This window comes from Chinchilla lanigera, unplaced genomic scaffold, assembly GCF_000276665.1.
Source record: "Chinchilla lanigera isolate Chin_1 unplaced genomic scaffold, ChiLan1.0 scaffold00024, whole genome shotgun sequence".
Lineage (NCBI taxonomy): Eukaryota > Metazoa > Chordata > Mammalia > Rodentia > Chinchillidae > Chinchilla > Chinchilla lanigera.
Genome location: NW_004955425.1, coordinates 26,506,155 through 26,528,676, shown reverse-complemented (window position 1 = coordinate 26,528,676; position 22,522 = coordinate 26,506,155).

Genomic DNA, 22,522 nt, shown 5'->3' with positions numbered 1-22,522 from the left:
TCAAGTTAATGGTGACTCAGTCATTCAAACCAGTCCCCCTACAGAGGACTACTCTCAAATTGGTCACTTCCTGCTTCTCTTCTCTCCGTGCACCATTCAAAACTGCATGCAAGTGTTCTGTAACAAGCCCCGCAAATGCGTCATGGGTAAAGTATAGTCAAGGTTTGTATTATTTCTTGCTTATATAATGTTCAAAATATGCTGCCCATTGGCAGTCTGCTCTATTTCAATGTGACACAGGGTTACCTGGGTCCTTCCACTCATGGCACTGCCATCTGCCTGATGGGCCCATCTGAGCCAATGCAGCACAAGGAGAAACACGGCGACTCACATTAGGAGGTTTCCAGGGTTGTGCTTGGAGCATCATGTAATCACTTCTGCTCACAGTTCTTTACTTACAAGACCAAAGCGAACCATGAAAATGTCTGAGAAGTGTAACCCAGCTCTGTGCCCAAAGGGAAGAGCAAATCAGGTTGGAGACTTCTGGTCTGATGTCTGCACCCCTCAGCTCCAGCTGTGCTTAAGTGTATAGTTAATGTTACCATACTTGGACCCAGACCTACCCAGAGGCCATGGGGTCCCCCAACACAGGCCCTAGAGTAGACTTGTGTCTATCACACTTCTGGTCCTGCCATTAGATGAATAAACAGGTACATTTCAGCCCAAAGAGGAGTAGTGCAGATGTGTTTTATGAATTTTGGACCTCCTTATTGGGAGAACAGAAGGTAAAGCAGAGCAAATATAGCTGTTAAGGTCATCCTTTGAAAAATCAGAAAAGGATTCTTGTTTTTTCTCATTATAAAACTAGTATGTGCTCATTGTAAAAATTCAAAAAAATGCTGAAAATATTTAAGAAAGGAGATAAAAATCACCCATAATCCTTTTACCCACAACATGCTACAATTTTTTCTTGTTTATATACTCTGATATATTTCTTATGTGCATATCATTTAAATTAAATTAATCTGCATCTGCAAAACTGATCACACGGTACAGTGTATTCCATTTGGCAATCTGTTTTTTCACTTAACAAAATATGTTTTGAACATCAATGCATGTAAATAAGTATATAACAGCATCATAAGTTTGGCTACATATTATTTGATTGTATGCACATGTGTGAGGATAATTGTGTTACACTTTTAGCTCAGTTGAACGAGTACAGACTGAGTGATTAATGAGATCTGAGATCACATCTATTTTACTCATCAGTTTATACCCAGAGCAAGATAAAGATGTCTTGCTCATGATAGTTGCTCGACAGTGCTCTGATGAGGCAGGGCTCCACAAAATCAGGGGTCCCTCTCAGACTTTGATGGCGTACAAATCACACGGGGGTTGGTTAAAATACAAACTATGATTCAGAAGGTTTTAGATGGGCCCCGAGATTTAACAAGAGTCTAGGAGATGCTTATGCTCTGTACACTGAATGGCAAGGCTCTAGACCAGTGGGTCTTAGTGGTGGGTGGGTGCCACCCAGGGGATGTTCATCAGTATCTAGAGACAATTTCGGTTGTTATGACAATATTTTTTGTCTTTTTGAGACAGGGTCTCACCATGCAGTTCAAGTTGGCCTTGAACTCACTTTGTAGCCAAGGCTTGTCTCAAACTTACAACGATCTTCCTGCCTCAGCCTCCCGATTGCTGGGATTATAGGTGTGTGCCAACATGCCCTGCCTTGTTATGACTTTGTGTGTGTGTGTGTATGTGTGTGTGTGTGTGTGTCTTGCTGGCATCTAGCAGATGCACTACACACACACACACACACACACACACACACACACACACACAGTCTCCTACTGGCTCTGGTTTTCTTGAGACCCCTGACTAATACAATGGACATCCTGTCCCTTCTAAGAAACTACGACCTCCATGAATACACATGACCCTGATCCTCTGGTCTCCAGGTGTCTAGTATTTATCCTGGAGCAGAATTTAAGCTCTTATAGTTGCATAAGTCAGACACACATACAAATATGTCATTACCTAGAGAATTTTTGCTAAGTAAATTAACAATGCAAATAAATTATAGAGAGGTAAGGAATGAGTTCAAGCATTAAGATGTTTGAGGACAAACTGTGTTTAAGCATTTTAAACTCACCCATTAATACCTAAGTAATTTTAAATTAATTGCAAATGCATCCTCCCACGATATATATATATATATATATATATATATATATATATATCAGTGTATTCTATTTGGCAATCTGTTTTTATATATAAGTATATAATATATTTATATATATTTACATATAATATATAATTATAAATATATATAATATACGTATATTTATCCTGGGAGGATACATTTGCAATTAATTATGTATATACATAGATACACTATATATATTATACACTATATGTATATATATATAGTATACATAACTGAAATAAGGAAATAGCTGCTTTTCAACTGTTCAATGAACCACATACCTCAAACATCTTCAGCATACCAGCTTATAGACTTGAATGAAGTGTTCTGACTACAACTATCCATATCTTGAAACCCCAGGGCCTCTAACTGTTCATATAATGCTGCATGTCCCTGCACCCACATATATCCCAAAGAATGACTCATATCTATCTGCGAGTCACCTGGAGGACATTTCTTCTCGCTCCCTCTCGCTCCCTCCGCTAACATGTGGATCCTCCCAGGGCCTCTCCGTCCACTGGCCCACCGTTGTCCTGACCTGGACCACCATGACTTGGCCTTTGTGATTTGCAGCTGCAATCTCCTGTGGACTCTGCCTCCCTGAGTCACATTCCTGTCTTTGACCTGGACCCTTTCCTGTGGATTTCTGCCTGACCAGGCTAATCCATTCTGTCTACCAGTGCTATCAGTCACCGCAGCACCTGACAGCTTCACAGTCTCTTGTAAATTAGGAAGGAAGACATTCACTCCTGCTGTCACCTTCAGATGGTGGTGATGGTGGGGCCCCACAGCATGGCTCCTTGGTCCTTGGATTAGTACAAAGTTTATTGCAACACCTGTCGGTTTACATACCCAGTTCCTATTCTTCCAGGAGTGGACTAATGCCCCCAGGGAATTGGAGATGTAGAGGATTTCATACTCAGACACCATGCTGTGTGTTCCAGAAATACCAGCAGCACTTGGAACTGTGGGCAGATGTTGGTGGGTCTGGCTAGCAGGCCTATATTATTGTTTTAATGCATACAATATGCTCTCCTTTGAGGACCACTCCTTTGCCCCTCCCCACATATTCCCTACTCCTTCACCCCTTCAAACACTGTTACACATATTTGAATCACATTAAAAACATGGTGCAGGCAGCAAGCCCTTCCATATCAATCCATGGGTGCAGTAGACTTAGGAATGAGCGTGGAGTGGAATGGGGGACAGGAAAGGGTGGGTGATATTCAGCACATCTCACAATCAAATACATATTTAGTGATGTCAGTCTTTAGCTGTGCCAAGGCCCTTGCTAGGCATGAACTCATTTTACCATTTTATTTAATTAGTCTATGTCAATACTTACCTTTGGAGTTCATTTTACTTATAAATTTCTCATTTAGGAGCATTAATAGAGAAAATCCAAATATGTAGGAATTATATTTTGAAAACCTAAGATGCATAGTTTCATGAGCTAATAGAGATAATTTTAATTGAAAATGGTACAAATTTGCATGAAATATTACTATTTAGTACAAACAATTCAAAAAGCCGATGAATAATACAATATATAAAATAATGCAATTTGACTCCATGTATATTTTTTAAAAGCTCTTAATTATAAGGTTATTCTAATTTCCCAATTCTTTATTCACAAAGCATTCCAAGAGACTTATGGAAAAATAATAAGTGAGACACTAGAATATTATAAGTTGAAATATTTCAACACCACATCCTATCTCCTGAAGATAATTTTAAAACTTTCTCAGAATGATTAGGGAGATAGGAAAAGAGCTACCTAGACTTAATCTTTGTTCTTTGCATTTGCCAGCTATAGCATTGCTCTTAAGATCAAATATTATTCTGTGACTTTAACACCACTCTTACAAAACTGGTGCTCACACCTGCCTCTCAGGCCCTGACCTCTGTTAAACCTGGGATATGGGACTATTCAGATCATACCTGGCATTCCTTTCCCTTCATCTAAAGCTCAGTATCTAGAGCTCAATTCACTTATTCTCTCTTCTCCGGCAAGATCTCTCTACAGACTTGACCATTTCAGTTAATCATTCTATTTTGTAATTTTAGTCATTGCATGAAACTTGGTAAATATTTTTTTCAAAGGACCAACTGTCTTTTAAAAAAAATCTGTCTAGCACTGAGGTGGGAATGTTTCCATTTCTCTTATTGCTTTTTTGAACAAAGCTGAATGACTAGGTTATAGTGATTGCAGAAATGGGGAGAAGAAAGCTACTATTTCTGTTGGCTGAGATGGTGTCGGGCAAAGACTCCACCACCAGATGCCAGTTTGGAATGGGGTCAGCAGTCCAAAGCCATGGTGCCCACATTCCCGGCATCCCAGGGAAGCAGGATCTGGGTGTGGTACCTCCACTAAGTGTGATGCAGCTTCTCTGGCCTCATATACATGGGCACTAGGAATGCAGACGATGTCCAAGCTCAGCTGCTCTGGTGTCTGCCTTGGGTCTTTGCTCTCAGGCTGGCTTAGGGCTGGCACTGTTGCTGGCTGGGATCAAGCTCATTCTGCGAAATCACTGAGCACACTCTGTGCTTTCTGGCCTTTTTTTGGCCATGCTTTTCTTCTCCCACCTATTCACTCCAGGGTGGGAGGCTACAGCTGCTGCTGCTCACAGCCCATTCTCCAGAGTCTCTTTCCACCAAGTGTCAAGGGTGAGAATGTGGCCTGACAGCTGACACTGAGTGGCTTTGTGTCTTCTGGTCAAATGGAGCACATTTGTGGGGAGCGGAAAGATCCCACGTTTCTTTTTCTATTATCCTTCCAGTTTCTGAGTTTCTTGCATCGGCTGGAAGCAGCCAAGCTCTCTGGGTTCAAATCCTATCACTACCATTTTATACACTATGGTGGGTGACTTACTTTAACCTCCTTCTGCCTCAGTCTCTCCACCTATTAAAAGAACAAAAATGGTAGTTATTGTGGAGAGTGTATACATCTATAGAGTTATTGTGGAGAGTGTATACATCTATACGAATAGTGCATGACCTATAGTTCTAGTTATTACAATTGTTATTACCTAGAAGGAATTTGCTCCACAGTGATCCACACCACAAACAAACTGCTATCATGTCTAAGAGAGGTGTTAATTAATAAAATAGCTACTTGCCAGCTAATTGTAACAGAGGTCAGTACATTCTCTGTCTCACTAAGTCTTATGAAACAGACAAATAGAAGTTTTTGTTTTAGCTAGTGAGTAAGTTTTAATAACTTGCCTTAGATCACAGAATTTTTAAGTAGTGAAATTAAAACTTAAAGGTCTTTGCCTTTTTCTAAATTCTGTTCTTATTCTACTATATCAAGCTGCCTCAGAGTTTTATTGATTTGTCCAATCAATACTCGCTGAGTGCTGACTTCGTGCTGAAATTGGTGAAATGAAATTGGATGGGATGAAGAAAGAGCTGTAATAGGATAGCTGCAAACAGATTCACAGCCATTCACCCGAGAGCTGTGCACTGCATATGTATAAAAGTTCACTTCTATAAGGTAAGTAATGGATTGGGCCATCTCACTACTGAAAGACCCTTTTTTTTTTTAAGAAAGTGTCCTCCTAAATCGGTCAGAGTTTATTCAGAATAAGCACTCAAAATGTTTTTGCAGGGAGGAAGTTTATGCAAGAAATTATTTGCTTATGAAATTATTATAAGGGCTGGTAAAATCCAAGTCACAGGGAAATTTTGTTACCTCTGAGGAAACTGTGCAGTACCTCTAGCATTCCTAAAACAGGCACATCCTAGGAACTGCTGGCATCCGTAGATATCACTCATTTTCCAGAAGTCCACTTCTTGCTGCCAGATGGAGGGTACCAATGGCTTATTCTCTTCTGCCTTCTCAATCTGACGTCAGTGCTTTCTATTGGCTGAATCTGATTGGGAATTTTCCTGGCAAAGGAATATGGGAAATGTAATTTCTAGGCATCCAGCTCTGTGATATAAAGAAATAAGCTTAGAAGGACAAGGATCAGCAAATAGTATATAGCTCTTCTCCCAACAGTGTCTAATGGTGGAGATAATTTTCTTCCCAGGGTTCCAGAGACTAAGTATTGCTTACTAGATTTACTGAATACAGAAGTTCCACCTTCAGGTGGGTGGCCCCCACCGAGAGCTTTGTAGCCTTAAGGGATATAAAGGACAGAAGATAGATAGGCTGACTACTTCCTGCTGCCCGCCTGCCATGCCATGTGTTATTTCCCCTCTGTGATGCCCTTCTGCCATGCCACCTGGCATTTTAGTCAGCTGATGATGGGCTGAAACCTCCCAAACTGTGAGTTGAAATAAACCTTTCCTCCTTTACCTTGTAGGTGTTGCATATTGTGTCTCAGTGAGGTGAAATGTATCCAAGGCAGGGCCCATCTGAAGGAGACTATCTGAGTATCAGCTTGGAGCTTGGGACGTCCTTTGTGATAGGTGATAAATAGATGATTCAGAAGGGAAAGTCAGGGATATCTTGCTCAAAAGGCTCAGCGACTTTGAAACAATCACATAATTTCCATGTTCATAGTGATATCACTCTCATGTTCTCTTTCTCTCTCTCTGTCTGTCTCTGTCTTGTGTGTGTGTGTCTGTCTGTCTCTCTCTCTCTGCTGATTCTTTCCTCCCTACATAGTGCTTCTGTCCAATCACCTAGTCTTCATGTGGGTGTACGCCATCCAATTCTTCCTCTTTCCACTTCCTAGTCCAATATAAGTTCCTAAAAATGAGGAGGAATTATTGGTCAAAGTCTCCTGTATGTTCCTTAAAATTGTAAATTAACACAACACCTAATTTTCTTCCAGATCTCAATGGCTTCTCTTCTCAACAAAATTGTAGCTCTAACAAACAAAAACATTGGATTTTAAAATAATGATTTCTAGTACGGGTAGAAAGATCTTGCTTTAGAAGGCAAAAACTATTCATCAAATATTTCTCTCTAGAAATACTTCCAGAAACAGACCCATGCACGTATAGTCATTTGATTTATGATAGAAGCACAACTCAATAAGGAAAAGGTCTTTTTATGTCATATTAGAATAACTAAAGATCAATATGAAATAATTAACCTTGATAGTTACTTCACACTGTGCTTAAATATTAATTTATGATAGAAAATAACTTTAAATGTGAAATATATTAATAAGTATTCTAAAAGATCACTTCTTGGCCTTTGGCTAAGATCAAGTGAAGTATTCTAAAAGAAAACATAGGAAAGAATTTTGACCTTGGGACAAGCAAACTTTTTAAAAAATTAGGACACAGAAAGGATCAATCATAAAAAATGCTAATAAATTGGACTTTTTTTGAACTAAGAACTTATGTTCATCCAAATTTGACAGGAAAAGAATACAAAGTCAAGCCACAAACTGAAAGAGAATTTTTACAATAGAAAAATTTATTTAATAATTTTTATTAAATTATTAAATATCAGTTAGAAAAACAGTGAAACAACATTTCACATTTGCTAGAATTGAAAAATTTTTACCCCTGGAGAAAGCCAAGTGTTGGTAAGGTTGTACACAAGTGAAACACTCATACATTTCTGGTGGAAGTATAAAACGGCAAAATCATTTCAGAAAACTTGGCAACATCAGTAGTGCTAAACACACATTGTTTTCCCATAGATGTATGCCCCAGAGAAATAAGTGTTTACTTCTAATAAAAACATTTTGGAAAATGGACACAAAAGCTACATTAATTATAGTCAAAAGCTGGAAATTACACAAATATCCATCAGTGGTACAAAGGATATTGTGATACAATTTATACAGTGAACAGTACCTATAAATTTAAAAAAGAATGAACTACTGGACCACCAATCAATGTACATATCACTCAAAGAGGTTACTTTGAGTGAAAGGAAGTACACCCTATAAGAGTACATTTACAAGGGAGTTAGGAACAGACTACTTTCACGGTGACATACGTGGGAAGAGCTGTTACCCTGGAAAGCCTGGGTGTTGACTGAGAAGAGGCCAGGGGAAAACTTCTGGAATTTGTGGGACTGTTGAAATCTCGATCTGCATGGTAGTTACATGAACATATATGTTTGTAAGAATCCACCAACTCATATACTTGAGATCAGTATACTTCTTCTATGCATGTTACTTGATAAGAGGAAGAAAGAGCCTGCAGTCCTGTATCACTTACTGATGGAGGTAAGTTCTGAGGGAGTGTATTCAGACAGACCTAGATGCCTTGGGTCAGGTGCTCCACCTGGCTTATTAATATAATCAAGAGAGGCAGCAAACGTGAGATGCGTGAGGTAAGGCACTATTTTAGGTCGACTGTTTTTTTTAATAAGGAGGAGTATGCTCTAAAACATCAATAAGAAGTATAGTATAGTACACATACAAGCTGGTAACCTAGTCTTTTATTATTAAGCATTGCGTACTGGATATAACCATATGTGCTACTATTACATCGTTGGCAGTGAGGTAGCTTTGTGTACAGCAGCATGACTGTACATATGCTAGTAATGCATTGTGTAATGACTTCAGGATGGCTCCAACATCACTAGGCAATCAGGATTTTTCAGCTCCAATATAACCTTCTGAGACCACCATCAAATATGGGCTCCATTTTTTTTTTGTTTTGTTTTGTTTTTTTTTTTTGGTTTTGGTTTTTCTCCGGTACCAGGAGCCGAACTCACGACCTTGCGCTTGCCAGGCAGGCACTTTGCTGCTGAGCTAAATCCCCAGCCCATGGGCTCCATTTTTAGTGGAAGCCTTGGGATGGCATATGTGACTATATTTAGGAAAAATTTTTAAATTATCAAATTTAGTTTCCTTTTTTCTTCTTATAGGAAATTTAATTCTTTTCCATGAAATGTACCTGTGACTGCTACCTACAAGTGATCTGACAAGACCACACAATTGCTTTTTCTTAGCACATATTGAAGAGATAGCTGTGCAGCATATACCAGGATAGGATGTGGGAAAACAAAAGAGCGAGCTCAGCTGCCCTCATAGCCCCGGTACCTAGCACACTGCTTCACCCACAGAAGCAAATAAAGTCCAGCTGAGTCTTTGTAAGAATACTCAACCCATTAAAGCCAAAGGAAACGAGTATATCACATCAAGGTGCACACAGTTACCCTAGGTGTCTTGTAAAGTAAGTATGTGCACCTTGACATGGTGTGCTTGCTTCTCTCTTCTCATAGCAGGATGAGAGACAAAGCTCAGAATAGCCACTTTGTGTCACAGGATCAGCATAGCCCTTTGCATGGAGATAGCAGATTCACTTGACAATGGCCTCTCCAGCTTAGGAAAATCCCTTCGCTATAAAACTTCCTGGCCTGCTTTCCACTTCCCCTCTTGCTTTGCTTGGTGGCCTCTAAATAAACTAGACATCCTACATTTGAACAATCCCATCAGCAGCAGACAAGCTTATCTCAGTCTAGCCAGAGACTTAAAAGTACCTGCATTTTCTGTTTTGGAAAAGCCATCCTGTGTCTACAGAAATGAGCATCCCCTCCCATGAACTCCTAATAAATATCTGGAAGATCTCAGGGAGTGAACCTTGGCTGACCCAGTTCTGCACATCTTTGAAATCCCTCCCTTCCGCACTTTCTGTGGAGTCAGGCGAAGGGTCTGAAAACCCTTGAACACTTTTGTGAACCATAAATTCAGAGAACTGTTAGTTTGGGGATTTGAGGAACAGATTTCAGGAAGTAGCAAGGAATAATCATGCTTTGGGTCATTTCATCATTGCCCATTCCCAAGGGCTTACACATGTTCTTCGCCTCCATCCCTACAGAACTGCATTTCCTGTTGGAAGGAAAGGAACCAAGTCGGTATTCAATTTGCAAGTGATATTAATCACAATTGTATTTTAAGTGACAGCTCTTGGTAATGTGGGGATAGCTCCATCTCTCACAAAAGATCTATTTTGTCTGCCTGAAAATGAACAAAAAGCAATGTATGTCTTCCCTGCATAAAGACTCATCTCATAAATATATATTCCTTTCCCATGTGGCACATCTTTTCGGCCCTAGTTGCATTAGGAGGAGCAGGAAAAAGGAGCTTCAAATTGTACGACCAAGTTCATGTTATGTTAAGAACACAAACGTTTGACCTCAGCTCGGAGTCATACTTCAGAGGGATAGATTCTGTGACTTGCAATTGCAAAATGGGAATTCTTTGCTTAGTGAGTTTATATCATCATCTCTTTGGGATAGAATAAATGACGATAGTGATAATTAGAGAAAGAATAATTCATTTTTGTCTCCGGGTAGAAGTCACAAAATCCTTAAATTTTGGGTTATAGCCTAGAAGCGGAGCCCTTTGGAGTTTGAACTTGTTTATATTAGTCAAGATGTGACTACAGAGGAAAAAGACTAGATGTTTTTTGAATGACTTCCAAAACCACCATAGACATCAAAAGGGTTTTATCAAACAACATTTTAATGATTTAATGTAAATGAACCAGAAATGGATATAGTGCAGTTCCTTTAGATGTACAGGAGTTTCAAATTAAAGAGGAAATGCTTACAGATAACATTGCTGATTTTATTAAACCAAAAATATTTCTAAGACTGATTCTATGCTGGATAGAATAAAAGAGATGGCCTACTTTTTAAAAAAAATATTAATTTGGTAAAAGTTTTAAACTGGTATACCTCAATATTAGCTAACATTGTTTAAACACAAATTATCTCTGCTCATTATTGAAAATGTAGAGGCTGCCATGGTAACAATAGACTTCATTTTCTTCACACTAAACAGTAATTTACAGCAGCAGTGAGGAACACTGTGTGAGGTGTGAGTGTCAGCAGACAGTACCAGAACGTGTTACAGAGGAGGTGGCAAGCTGGTGACCCCTTGTCTGAATCTTTCTGCACCCGTGTTTATTTCACCCAGAGACTACTCAAAATGTTTTTGAGTTACTTACCAGGACTTAAAACTCAGGTGATTTGATTGAAAAATTAAAATTTCTAGCTTCTATCAATAAGTAGAAATGCCTGGTTGCCATGAAATCCGCTGGCAGCATGGTAGCCATCAGCAGGAGCTGAGAGCAGGCTGCCTCTTTCTGAAGAGACGTGGGTTCCCTTGACGCCCACACGCTACTCCTCCCCTGCTTTCCTCCATGATAACACCTGCTTGGCGCCTCTAGGCTCTGAATGCGTGATCCACACTGAGGCGTGGAAGTAGAATGCAATGCCCACTGAAAACTGCATCCTTCTTAACAAAGATATGGAGGTGTCCTTCGAATAAGAAATCAATTCTGGACAGATTCAGATTTGAGCGATTCACTCATCCAAATGTCCTAGCCTGTCAGTCATAGATATTTCATCAAAGGGGCCAGAGAATCACAGAGATCACATCTCTGGTAAATACTTCAGTTGTTGATGCAGTTGCTGAAAGAGATGACTTTTGAATATAAAACTGAAGTATAGGATTAACTACAATGATTCTCCAAATTCTAACCTCAGGCACTTTGTATTGGGAGCTACATAATTCACTGCGCTACTTATTGCTAGAAAACTTTGGTGGGCACAAAGTAACGATTAGTTCTGTTGGCTTAAGTGTTTGGTTGGTTAAGATATTGTTCTAAAAATTACAGGATAATGAGATCAAGTAAGCCATGGAGTATCACATATTATGGCTGCAGAAAATATATTGCAATCAAGCTAGCTATCTTGCATAAGCAAACTGCTTATCATAAGCCTAGGAAATGTACCCAAATGATCATGAAACCTCATCATCATGAATAAGTAACTAAAAACACAGTTATGAGCAGAAAAGTGTGATGTTGTGATAAGTTTGGCTTGTGTGTTGCTCACATTTTTCATTGCTGGGACAGGGCACACCTGCAAGTTAAAGGCGAGGTTTATTTGGCTCACAGACTGTAGAAGTTTCAGTCCAGGGTTTGCTTGCTCCGAGGCAGGGTGGCATAGCAGAGGGGCACAGAGGAAGAATAGCTGCTCAGGGCATGGCAGACAGGAAGCAGACAGAGATGAAGGGAGGAGCAAGGAGGGAAGATATACTCTCCTGGCCAAGCCCACAGTGATCCACTTCTAACAAAACCCTGCCTCCTAACAGTAATTCAGTTATAATACCCTCAACATCTGGTCACTTTTCACAAGCCCCACTTCAGCTCACAAGGCAGTGGGGAGGACATCCACATATAGACCATAATAGCTTGTTCATAGCTGCCTCCTTGCCATGACTTAAGCAAAATGGCTAAGACTGTCCAGGATAATGACTCATAAGCCATCCTCTGGTTACATGCTACGGTCAGTCCAAATGCCACACCCACAGGGCTCGGACTTACAACATTTAGGTTAAGCCAACATGTGGTTGGTTTTTGGAGGACCAACTCAGTGCTAAAAAAAATGGAAGTCAAGTGCAGAGTTTGCCCAGATTCACTTTCTTGGCATAAACTAGAGTCGGTGTTCATTCACAAACCTCTTTATCTCCAATTCAGACTGATGCAGAGAAGACGCCCCTTCCTCACCACGTGACAGAGGCATTATCCACTCTCTCTTTGACTCTTCTTGGGTTCAAACCTATTATTGCTCCTCAAAAAATTCTCTGGAACATCCCTTCCTATATACAGTGTGGGGCTAAGCTACGGGGCAATCTTTAGTGTCCTTTCTCAACGACAGGTCTAGGGACATGACAAAGACTGGTGTGGAAGGTAGTCTCTGAAAACATCAGAAGTTGTGATTTGCTGGTATAATTAATGGCATGTATTTGCTTCCCTGCTCTATATTTATTCAACAAATATTTATTAACTACGTACTCCACACCAGGTATAATTCCTGAGCTGTGGCATTTAAACAATCAACTATTTGTCAGTATCACCAATAATGGAAAATGAGCCCCTCAGTCTGCAACCCTTGCTAGAATATTAACTTTTTCCTCAATGACAAATGACTTTCTCATTGCTGGCCATTCTCATATATATATATATATATATATATATATATATATATATATATAATCACATTTATTGGCTTAAAATTATTCATGCAATTTCTTCTGTTTCTAGAAACATTTCACAAGAACAGACAATGAACAGTAATCAAATTTCCATTTGCAGGCTCTCTTTCTTTTAAATGAGTTGAATGGGTTTTTTGGGATATTACTGACGGAGCCTTGTTTCTCAGTGAGGAAACAATGTTATTCCCTCACTGTTTTAAATATTTTGTTCCATCCAAAAATGCAGATTTTTCTCTTTGTTGATACTGAGTTGTGATGTGTGGACCAGGCATATCTCACTGGAGGAGGTGATTTCCTTGCATTATCCCTAGATGATCTCAGATAAGCAGCATTGTTGTCCATACTTACAAAAGAATTTATGTAGAGTAGAAAGTTCCAGCCAGGGAGCTACTACTAACTGAGGAGTCAAATAAGGATCCATGCTGCCGCTGGAATGGTGTCCCCAGAATGATGGAGACATCATGGCATCAGGCTTGTGTGTGTGCCTGGGATTCCTCAGTGATTCAGAGCTCCAGAGCCTAACTTTGTTAATGATCTTTCCATCCCAGACATCAGGGCCCTTCTGCAATTTTGTTGCAAGTGGGAGACAAAGAAAATTGTAGGAGGCATTGGATGTCAGAAATTTGGACAAAAGAAAAGCCCAAAGAAGCATGTGAGAAGAAAATTCTCTCACCTCTCAGGACGGATGCCTGAAATTCAGTATGCTATAATGGGATCTCTTGTGCCATAAGGTTACGGTGAAAGCCAATTAGCAACAATTTTGGTTATTAATGAACCTTGCAGAGCAATGAATTACTCAAAGTTATGGAAAACACGCATATCATTGAGTAGAGAAATGAGTGTTTGTTAATCTGAACTCCAAATTCGGTAGGCACCCGTACCTATTGTCATGAGTGCAGCTTCTGACAAAAGTTGCATGATAAATGCAGTTGAGACAAAAGTGCAGGTGAGAAGCCTCAGACGCAATTTCCAAACCTCACAGAATGAATAGGAAAAACACAGCAAGCATACTCCAGCGCTGTAGTCTGCATCCCCAGCTTTCGCCCTGTGCAACAGTCTGGCCAGCTACCAAGAACGCGACTTAACTTTTACCCATGAGTATAAATTAGTCCAGCCCGCTGGCTGCAGGACTCCAGAGCTCAGCTCCGACTTAGCTTGCCTGAACCCCGCCAGACACTGCAGCCAGGTGTTGTAAGCTTACCAGCTAATTAGAAAAACTTCCAGAAGGGAAGAGTTCAAATGTTGGGGGGTTGTTTAATCAACATCAGGGAAATACTGCTGAGATGGTAGGCAAGGAGAGGTCCAAATCAACTCTAGAAGTCTTGAATATAATCTATAATTTTATCAGCCTGTTATTTATTAATTCTCTTAGGATACAAGGCAAGTCTAAGAAGTAGAAATTATATTAAAATTTTTATCTTTTGTTAGAAAAAGATTGTTAACTAATAATTACTCATGAATTTAGGCTAAAAATAAAGCTAAAACTATTCAAGCTAAAACTATTTTGGAACCATTAGCTCAGTCCATATTAAATGTTATTTAATTAATTATTCATTTTATTGAGAACAAATTAAGATGCCATCCTGATAAGGTTATCTTTTATTGCATAGGGGGAAATTTGAGAGTGGGATTATCATTGAAACAAAATATATGTAAATGAAAAGAAACTCAGGAACCAGAAAGATACCTTAAAAATAATTTTTAAAATTGCTGTTAGGGGTCGGGCATGGTGGCACATGCCTGTAATCCTAGCAGTTGGGAGGCTGACGCAGGAGGATCACTGCAAGTTCGAGACCAGCCTGGGCTCCATAGTGAGTTCAGGGCCAGCCTGAACAATGAAGTGAGACTCTGTCTCAAAATAAAACAAAAACAAATTCACAGCAGAGCCGCAGTTGCTGTGCTGCTGAAGAAAGATCTCAGGCCGATGGTGAATGATCATCTAAGCACGTGTGAATGAGATACCAGCTGGGTAGATGCTATGTGAAAGATACTGTGGGTGAGTGAGAGCTTGGCTGTGCAGACTTCACCTGGAGGTGAACCCACGCAAGTAACTGACACTAAGAAAAGTAAGGGAAAAAAGGGTTGAAAAGATTGATGTACAGTGGACACTGAAAATATGTGAATATATCTAGGTCCAAGGAAAGAAAGCTAAGTGGGGATTTTGTAACCCTATAAGCACTCCTCCAATGTTAGTTATAGATGACACCTGTAGCTGCAGACTTCAATGCATTAAGTATTTACATTTTAAGTCTATTCACATGGGAACATAATGATGTCAAGAACCAGGAACTTTCTGAGGTTTTTCCCCACTTTCAAGCTAACGTGTTAACCTGCTACCATGTATGGATGCTAGCAGAGGACACAAGATTCCTGGTTTAGAGACAAAAGACATTTCCTTACTTACAGTAATAGCTATTGTTACAACAGCATCAGTTTTTTCCAGCAGTTCTCTGATTCTCAGTGCTCATGGGGATGAGGCAACAGGTGAGTCCACACATGTAGCAGGTTGTATTGCTTCAGAAACCTGAGTCTCTCTCTGTATTGCACTGCAAAAACATTTCCCCCTTGTGCCAGTGAAAGACACTGTGTCTCTACAGTTTGATTGTTATGCTTTCGTTCTTCCAGGGCAGAAGTTGCCAGTGCTTGTGCTTGTAAAATGTTCGAAATCACAACAGACCGATGGAGGTTCCCCAACAAATAAAACATAATGCATTTTTCAAGTTCCACTGAATACACAGAAACTTTGCAGATCTGTAATTTTTCTATCAATGAATAGAGACAAGTATAACCACTTGGTCTGTATTTCTATCCTTGATATTCTTTGAAATTTACATGACCTTGTGATATGGTAAATGTATCCAGCACAGGAAGGCTGCAAGGCCAACATCTCCTTTTGAGATAAAATAGTCTCATCTTAGCTTTAGCCCTTGATAAGCAAGGTCCTAATCAGGATGATTAATACCCACCCCTGCAAAAAAAAAACTGTTTCTACAAACCCTGGTATTTAGCCAAGGGGAACAAAATCAGACTCCTTACGAAGCTGAGGCTTCCTGATGTTAAAAAAAAAAATAGGTTGAGTGGAAGCGAGAAGCAAAAGATGCAGATACTCAGCCCTAACCCCATGAAGGAGGCTGTGGGGGCCAGGAATGAGATGAGGGCATGCTGGTCCCTGGAGCTCTTGAAGAGCCCCACAGGTCTCCTGTTTCAGACAAAATTGCAAAGCCTTTCTCAGCAAGCCACTTCTAATTTCTTCTCCTTCCCCTACCTTTCCTGCTCTTCCTCTCTCTCCTTCCCCTGCAGCTTTTCACTGATCATAGCATGTACACAGAAAAGTGGGCACATCCCTTTCACAAGAACTCACCCATGCTCGCTGCACTCTGGAAGTCTCTGCCACATTCTTTTCCGGTTTTCTAACTCCCACTTTTAGGCCACTATCCTGCCTCCAAGAGAGTGGATGTGTTTTGCTTGTTCATGTGCACCCTTTGTGAGTGGATTTTCCCTTGCGGTATCGGGTTTACAAGATGCATTTACACTGTTGTGTGGAGTTTTTGACTATTTACCCTGTTTACCATCTAGTACTCCACTTATGAACATGTCATAATATATTTTTGTCTGTGTGCTTTGATGACCATTCGAATGATCCTCACTTAAATGTTATTCTTGTCTGTGTTGCTGTAAATATTATTGTTACCAGGTAGCTCCTCCTAAAAGTGCTTTGCCAAATGAAGGTTACCAGGTTTTGTGGAGTTTGTATCTCCTCCTGGAGTTGGAGTCCAGGTTCTTTTCATCTGGAACAAAGAATTGAATGAAACAAGCAAAAAACAGTGATAAAGTTTATTTGAAAAAGTAATAGTGAAAAGTAAGGGTAAGATTGGGCTGAGTGAAAGAGGAAAAAGTAGATAAAAGTACACCTTGGAGGACACAGGGTGATATACCTAAGATACCACGAAGAAAGCCGTGACAGCTCCACATTGTGTCTCTGTCCTTTTTGCCATTCAAATCTTGAGGAAAGGCACAAGGACTTCTACGTATGGCGCCTGAGAGGGGCCCCATCCCTCTCTGCTCAGCCAGTCTAAGCTCCACCCTATCTCCTATCTCATTGTGTATGGCTTCTGATATAAATATGAGTGAACTTCTGTTGAGTACATCCCTAGAGGCACAATGGCTGGGTTGTATTTTTCACATATGCAATTCTAGATGATGCTGCTAAATATTTTTCCAAAATAATTGCAGCAATTTACACTCCCCAGAATCATATGAGTGTTCTGGAGACTCCACATCCTTGCCTACACTTGATGTTTTCCATTTTTTTCATATTAGACATCCTAGGGGCTGGGAATTTAGCTCAGCAGCATAGCACCTGCATGGCAAGCACAAGGTTGTGAGTTCAATTCCTGGTACCGGGAAAGAAAAAATTAGACATCCTAGTATCTATGAAGGACTATAAATGAGTGTTAGGCTTAGTGTCCATGAAGGAGTTTTATAGAAATACTTTTTACTTTCGTTTGTGCCGTAAAATCCTAATTTCCCATTATTTAATGATATTGTAGGAAAAAGCTTTATAACTTTGGGATCCTTTTCAGTTATTAGCAGTTAGTTTGGTTTAGTTTAAAACATCACCCTCTGGTTCAGAATTTTCTTTTCCAGTCCAAACTAGAGCTGGGGTTTCCAAGCTTGGAGTACAACAGAAAGTGGTCTGCTCTCTGCAGACCTCCATCTTTCTCCTTATCTAGGTAGATTCTAGTTTTAGATGGAAGGCAAGGAAAACAGAAAGAGTAAAAAAATAAAACTATTGTGTAAAGTCACAATAACCTATTGGCTCCAGCTACTTCTCTGGACAGTACTGGTGCAGTACCCTGGAGGATATATCTGATCTTTGACACAACCTCAAAAACTCTTGGAATCTCCTGAGATCTCTTTGTTACAATAAAGAGTGACTCTGGTGGGCCCCAGATAGCTGTAGAATGGACATCGGTTTCCAGAAAGATCAATCACATGATGAGAGGATTAGAACTTCAGCACAGTCTGACTCCAAGGAGAGGAGCTGGAGATTGAGTTTAATTGCATAGTCAATGACTATTCCAATTGCTTATGCAATGAAACCCCAATAAAAACTTTGGACATCAGTTGGCCATGATGGAATATGCCCATAATCCTAGAACTCTGAAGGCTGAGGAAGGAGGATTGAAAGTTCTAGCCCAGCCTGGGCAATTTAGCAATTTAGCAAGACTACTAAAAATAGAAAGTAGCTTGGTATGTAGCTCAGTGCAAAGGCTCTGGTTTCAATCCCCTTTACAGCAAAAACCAAACCAAATCTCTAGGTACTGACACTCAGTAGCACTTTCTGGTTTTCTGGTTGGTGAACACACTGATATTCCTGGCTGGTGACATGTCCCAACCCTGTCCTCCCCAGACCTTGAAGTTAGATTCTGTGAGTCATTCTAGTGAATTAATAAACATAAAGAGGTTATGAAAACTGCTGGGTTTGTAGCTAATTGATCAAAAGTGTGACCTGGGAACCCTACACATAGCTGGTCTCTATAGTAGGGAAAATCTTGCTCGGGCTCGCATTCTTAAACCTGATACTCATTTCCAGTGGTTACCACCAGGATTAAACTGCAGTACATCTCACTGGGTGGAAGCAGGACACGTGATCTGTCACCAATTATCTCTGTGGCCAGTGTCTAGAGGTGTCTAGAGGTTGGCTCCATTTTGGAGCACACACTGGTTCTGGGGGAGGCTGTGGGGCTCTTCTGTTTCATGGGAGACCTGGCTCTTTGTCTTGACCACTGGCACCTCCACCCACTGTCCAGACCAGCCATCTGCTCATCAGCGTTGGCTGTTCCAATCCCCTGGGAGTCACAGTCCTCTCTGGCAGAAGACCAGTGAGGCAGGCCAAGTCCAGATCCCCTCCTTTGTGTTCCAGAGCCCTGTAGGAGCCTCACAAGTGTGCAGAGCTCTACTTACGTCTCTTCTCCCACCTTGCTATCTCCTCCAAGTCTTTTTGTTCAGCTTATGATGACACAAAGGTCATGCAGGTCAGACATTTAATGTGAGACATGTAATGCCTGTCTCCTCTGAAGTAAGGGAAGAAATTCATTCCCCTGTTAAATACCTATGTGCCACACAAGTTTAGGTTCCCAACAGCTCTCCCTCTCTCTTCCCAGTCTCCTTTAGGATGGCGAGGGATTCTTGACTGGTGACAGTGGGCCTTGCTCTGCCAGCTGTCATGAGCACCCACAGAACACACCTCCAATGAAAGGTTTCACTAGGACATAGGCATCCTTATCCTCAGCTTTAGGTCTCAGCCTGTGTTCCTTGGCAGTGTCCTTTTATGAACTAACAAGCAAACAAATAAGTGAAAACATGCCAGATTAATTAACAAGCGTATTTTAGGCAACAATTACCTGCAGTAGACCATGGAGCAAATTTGGAAAAAAAATGACAGGATTTGTGGTAAGAGGACCTTCGTGCATTAAGGCAAGTTAAATATCTCCAGTAAGAGATGGTGTAGGAAATCACAGCTGAGGGAGGGAACTGGTCCTCAGCAGCAGCCAGATGTAATTCCGTGCTTGCAGTTTGTACAGCACCCCCCATTTCCGTCATTATAGCAGCACTAATTACAGGCAGGGGAAGGTGAGCACTGCATAACTAAATTGGATTATTTTTATTGTTTCCACAGGAACTACACCATGTGGGCAATTTTTTGCTCAGGGAATATGCTGTGTTTGTCTTCACTGCACCCAATTGTCCACAAGAGTGTTTGAATTTTATGTTCTATAACTTTAAATGCACAAAATATGCTTGAAGTGCACTATTATACACAGGATGCGAATTTCAAAGCTCCCGAGCTACATCCCCCTGCACTGTCCACCCATGCATTTGGGTTCTGTTATTGTTTTATTAAGTTGCCCTTCACTTCTGCTTAGCTTTGTTAAAATATAAAAGCCCAGTGGCCATTTGTAAACCCTTGCTGCTGGATCTGAGGCTCGGTGTCTCTGCCATGAAGGAGTGTGCTTTGATGGGGCCTCTACTCCATCCTACCGTGGCACTGAAAGGGAATAGAATCACCTGACCCAGAAATCTTACAGTTGGAAAGTCACCTCTCTGACTTTGGGAAGTTGCTTACTCTTCCTGAATTGCCATTTTATTATTTGTACAATGGCAGTAAAAATCCCTCCCTAATAGGGCTGTCGGGAGGATTAGACGGGAAAGTTCATGTAAATCCCTTCGGACACTGCCTGACACATAATAGTGCCTAATAAGTATGACATGCTACTCTGACTAGCAGGGCGGGTGTGGATAGAGAAGGAATGTTCTTAGTAAATGTATACAGAGTCACTACAAATTTTACAAGCGATTTGGCATTTCTGTGGACTCTGCTGTCTCCAGGCAGGATCTATAGCTTTTCATTAGGTTGGAGGGCCTTCTCTGTGAAGGAGGAAATTATCTCATCAAGGTTCAAGTTCCACAGTTGCAGCGCCTGCTGATGTTGGTACAGCTCCCTCTCAAAGCCACACACCACGCAGCCACGTTCATCACCCTCTGCGTTAGCTTATTAATCCTGGAGCTAGTCCTCCCCGGTCGAAGGGCGAGTTTGCTTTCCAGCAGAGGCACCAAGGGGTGAAATAATGTGCCCCAACTGGGACAGGAAGGGAGGGGTGACTCCTTGGCTTTCCCTAGGCCCACCACGGTTGGAGGACCCATGTGCTCTGAAGACTTTTTGATCTCTCAAATTGATGCTTTCATTGTAGGTGTTTCATTTACTAAGTGAGAAAGAGGCAGTAGGGGATAATAGAGTATAAACTGAGCCAGTAATCGCTTTGGATTTTAATACCTGCCCTGCCCTCACTGCTATGTGACTGCATACAATTCATCACACAACCTTGCTAACCCACTGTTCCATGTCTACAGTGATTCTGGTTCAGATGGGAACACTCCTCAATCTCTTCCCAATGGGGACACGCTGTGTGTTCAGGCTTTGGAGAAGAGAGCTGACTCTTATTAAGGGTCCTAAAATCTTTCTAAAGTAGAAGAGATTTCAACTTCAGAACTTTCTTCTTTGTCATGAACTAATAGGGGGCAAGTTTTGCTTCTCTAGCAAGTGACAGCTGAGTCCTGCTTTGGGCATTTTCAGATAAAAAGGATGCACCAGGACAGCAATCAGCAGATGACTTGACTGCCCCAAGGCTAGGATCCTGCCCTGGGCTCCCCCTGGCCCCTGGCTCTGTCCCCATACTGTGGGTGGTGCTGCTTCCTGCACAGCTTCCTGACAGCTGCTGTTCTTGGATCCCTGTTTTCTGTGAGTTGCCAAAGACAGTGAGCTCATGGCATGGCAGTCTGGCCTAGCAGTAGGCTCCAAGAGCTCTTTTCTGCAAAGGCCTTGGACCATTCTCCTCCCAGACAGTGTACAGCTGGCTTCAGTAGCTTGGAATGGTAGTATAATCACTCCACTGTTCCCTGAAAATGCCAAGGCCCACTTTTACTCTGCTCAGAGAGACGTGCACACCAGGACAGCGCAGTGGTTGTCTCTCAGAGCAGCACGTGGTAAAGCCCCCTTTTCCTGTGAATGCGTCACAAGAGTGAAGCCCAGGAAAGCCAGGGATTCCAAAGTCTACATCCACTGTGCCTAAATGTTGTCTTCCCTGTACATTGAGTCCCCAAAGGAGAATTTCTAGGATAATTCTGCACAGATTTTAGAAGCTAAGTGGTTTTTCCCCACAGCTTACCACAAAAGGAGGGTGAACTCCAGTTTCCCAATAGCCAGCTTTCCTGTGAAGCCAAAACACTTGGCCATTTCAACTGGAAATATGACTCCTAATGGGGAAGGTAAGAGGGTGATACTGGTACTGTTACTCTGGTTTGAGCAGCTTGTAGGTTGAGTCTCACGGGAGCCAAGCAGTCCTGTAATATTACAGGGCACACTATAACATTACCAGCTTTATGGAGATTAAAAGTGTCCTAGCAAAGAAATGCAACAGGTTTGTAAAACTAAAATTTTAATTGAAACATAAACAAATCCATGAGGGAAGGGACGAATGCTGGGGCCGCAAGGTCTGGGAGACCGGAGTCTTGTCGTGTAGCGCTTGGTGTTCTTACCAAGGTGGGCCGGAGTGCTGGGCTCTATTTCTTCATTCACATGGGCAGTCGCCTATGTCCCTGCTCAACAAGCTCCTGCTTGAAGGAATATGCTGCCCAGTACTGGCGAACATAAGGGGCCTGCAGATGAGCTGCTGTGTTTCTGTAGAAAGTGCCCCTCCGTCATCCAGAAAGTTCACACAACCGGCTGCAGCAAAGCCCTGCAGAGCTGCAGCTGAGTGTCCTAGCAATGGAACCAACAAACTCAACTTGTACACTTTCTCTGTGCAGCCCCCACTTCTTCAAGCTTTCTACAAATTTTAGTATTTTGTTTCAAGTTACTTTTGATTGAACTATTACA